Here is a 4,008-nt window from a genome sequence, read left to right as displayed (position 1 = left end):
CTAGCCCCTCTGCACACTAGCCTCTCTGCACACTAGCCCCTCTGCACACTAGCCTCTCTGCACACTAGCCCCTCTGCATACTAGCCCATGTGCATCTGCACACCAGCCTGTGAGTACTCAATCCTGACTCTGCCACACAACTTTTCTTTTAATGATCTTAAGGATTTCTTTAGAAACACATATCTTGGTTGTGTTGATTCTTCTTTCTAATTCCGACCAGGATGGCCTTATAAGACCTTGATCTCTCCTTACTCAAACACTGAGAGAGTTGAAAATGTAGAGCAGGGGTTTTCTGACATTGGCAAGCAGCCAGTGTGTGGGGGGGTGGTGGTGTCAGTGATCTTCAAGGGTAGAAAGAAACAGCAAGTGCTTGGACACTCTCCAGTGCTTCCTGTCAGGAGACTCTATACTGCCCCACAGGGAGGGGAGTCCCAGGAGAGATGGAAGAGGAATCCACAGAGGCCAAGTAAACAGAGCCCCTAGGAGGGCTCCAGGGAGAAGAGCTGAAGGCCACCAGGGAGAATGCTGAAGGTTGCAGAGGCCCTTGGGACCCTCACCTGAAGGGCACTTTCTCCAGACCAGGACACCATCCCATGCTGGGGAAAGAACTGCTTTGAACAATCAGAAGGAAGAGCCCCCTGAGCTCCCACAGCCTATATGGTCACATCTTCTCACTATCTGGATAGAAGAACTGCTCGGAGCACCAGGAGGGTTTGCAGATGGGTATTGCCTCAGTAGTGGGCAGCCTCAGCCCCGAGAGAAAGGTCACTTTGGTCCCACTTGACAGAGCCAGAGAGCAAAATGTGGAAAGACCCAAGTGTTCCTGAGTGGTTTAACTGTGCCCTAGATCAAAGAGCAAGGATGTTTACAGGGCTATAGAAATAACTGACACCCAACAAGGTCAAATATGTAATATTAGCGGACCAATCAGTCTTAAATATCTGGCACGGAAATGAAAAGGCGGATCAGCAGGAGCAAAAAACACAAATGCAACTAAAAATAACGCAGCGCTGGTAGGAAGGGAGAGTAATGCCTAAAAGCTGAGAGAAGACGGGACCTGTTCCGGGCAGACAGAAAATGAAGTCAGAGGCTAAGAGCACCCCCAAGGGAAGCATTTAGATGTCTTTGCTACGTTGTGGGTTTTTCTTTCTTCCACCCTTCTCCACCCCTTTTCTTCTACCCTTTAGCCCCTCTGAGACTGGATAGGAGAGAAAAAAGGAAAGATAGGAAAGGAAAGAGATCCTGTTATTGTTAGACTACTTCCTGCTGATTGGGACATGGAGTTCCTTGGGACAAGTTTGATCGTCACCACCAGGATATCTAATTTCTTCTTGTTGTTTCTTTGTGCACGACTACTTAACAAGCCACAACCAACAGTAGCCAAACAACCCCCTAACAACAACCAACACCCACCACCTCTCTCTCAGAGGCTCGCCATTTATATACTCTATGAAAGGTCTCCCAGAATTCCAAATGTCACACAGTCACAGAAACTATCTGCGGCTGGCACAATCACACCCCTGCTAGAGCCTGGGGGCAAATTATAGTCAGCAGCTGTGGACAATCTGAAGTAAGTCCCACATCTCACACCTGGGATTAAAATGCAAGCAGATTTCTACATCTGTATTTTAAAAAATAAATCGAAACTGGGCGGGGGTGGCGCACACCTTTAATCCCAGTTCTTGGGAGGCAGAGGCAGGTGGATTTCTGAGTTCAAGGACATCCTGGTCTACAAAGTGAGTTCCAGGACAACCAGGGCTATACAGAGAAACCCTGTCTTGAAAAACAAACAAACAAACAAACAAAAAAAACAAAACAAAAAAATGAATAAATAAATTAAAGTTCTCACTACAGAAGTGATAATGTCCAAGGAGAGTAACGTGGAGAGCGAAGGCAATGGGATCCCTGTGTACACAGAAGCCTGGTGGACGTGAAGACATGAAAAGCACCCAGAATGAAGGCTGGCAAGATGGTTCTGTAGCCCAAGCGCTTGCCTTACAAACCTGAGGACCTTACTCCTGTCCACAGAGTAGTACATGAGAAAAAAGTCAGATGTGGTGGCATCTGCTTGTGACTTTATTACTGGAGGACTGGAGGCTTGTTAGTCTTGCTGAATCATGAACTTTTGGGCATCAAGAGACCATGTCTCAGAGGAGTGACATGCTTGGCTGTCCTCTGCTCTGTACATCTATGCTTGTGTGCACTGGCATTCACAAGAACACCTACCCACACATGAACACATCTATGCACACACATGTGATGCCTCATATCGCCATAACCCCTAAGGACATGAGCCATAGAGGCATGTGAAAAACGATGTCTCCAAACTGCCTCAACATGGAAAGCATGAATTAAAGTTTCCCAGGAGTTCAACCACCCTAAGTATTTGCTTCCATGCATATGTATGCATACGTACACGGCATAAAGAAGGTAACACTGAAGTACTTGACAACTGATCACACGAAGTAATTCATGGCCAGGCCTCCAGAGGTTTGACTTGATAGTGTATATTTCCATTTTGATCCCCAGAGACAGCTTCCTGTTCATGTGTATTTACAGCCACCAGGGAGAAGGCTGGTGGCTGTAAATGAAGGCTGGCAAGAAGGTTCCATAGCCCAAGCGCTTGCCTTGCAAACCTGAGGACCTCATTTCCATCCCGTGATAGGCTGACTAGACTTGGTCCAAGGATTAACTCGTGGCACTGTCCACACTGCCCTTTGTCTTATGCACCCCTTGGGCGTAACACAAGCAGTCATCTGACCAACCCTAGGCATCTCAGGCTTTGTTGGCTAGGAGGGCGGCATGCTGGCTGCCCAGGCCACTCCCCTGCCTTCCATCCTTGCCTACCTTGATCCAGGCTCAGCATGGATAGTTACTACAGTCAGGATCTTTACCTTGCGTTTTCATTCCTGCTGAGATGGACAAATGGCATATGCTGCCCCTACCTGTCCACTCTGTAGACATGCTTTATCAACTGAACTGGCTGGTTTTGTGTGTCAACTTGACACAAGATGGAGTTATCACAGAGAAAGGAGCCTCCCTTGAGGAAGTGCCTCCATGAGATCCAGCTATGAGGCATTTTCTCAATTAGTGATCAAGCATGGGAGAACCCATTGTGGGTGGTGCCATCCCTGGGCTGGTAGTCTTGGGTTCTATAAGAAAGCAAGCTGAGCAGACCAAGGGAAGCAAGCCAGTAAGTCACATCTCTCCATGGCCTCTGCATCAGCTCCGGCTTCCTGACCTGCTTGAGTTCCAGTCCTGACTTCCTTTGGTGATGAACAGCAATGTAGAAGTGTAAGCTGAATAAACCCTTTCCTCCCCAACTTGCTTCTTGTTCATGATGTTTGTGTAGGAATAGAAACCCTAATGATGCTTGAAGACATGAATATACATGCATGATCCAGGTGCAGGGTTTCATAAAGACAACTCAGAGTCTTTCAGTTGCCTCATGAACTTTGGCCATGTTCACCCTCCTCCCCTTCCTTCTTCTCACCCTGCCTACTCCTGTTCATTTTCTTTCCTCAGTTGCTTGCTGCTCTTGGAACTGCTAGCTGGGTACGTTGTGAAGGAAATCGCCTGCTCCAGTTGTAGTGGAGCAGAGTGGAAGGTAGTGGAATTCATTCATTTCAGTCTAAGAAAGGTAAATGAACTCCTTTCTGGAAGACATAAAGTTCTGGCCTCACTGATATAAATGAATAAAATTTACTTTGTAGAACCACATGAAAATTACATGCAAATGGCAAACTCATGAGCTATTGCCTTTTAAAAGAGATTTTCATAAATTCTTGATTTTAAAACAACTGAAAAGGAACTGCTAAGAGCCATGTGCGAGGTGGGTGATTTATGTTGCATTTATTAGAAATTAGGGATTGCAAAGAGGTATTAAACAAAGTAGTGCTTTAAACGAGCTCAGCCAAGTAACTCATGACTTAACCGCAGCTTAGGAAGCCTTGATTACTTATACATTTCTGCATAGAGAGAGCAAATGTGTATTCAGCGTTGTGGGTT

This window comes from Mus caroli, chromosome 8 (genome assembly GCF_900094665.2).
Source record: "Mus caroli chromosome 8, CAROLI_EIJ_v1.1, whole genome shotgun sequence".
NCBI classification, from domain to species: domain Eukaryota; kingdom Metazoa; phylum Chordata; class Mammalia; order Rodentia; family Muridae; genus Mus; species Mus caroli.
This window is presented reverse-complemented; position numbering follows the sequence as displayed.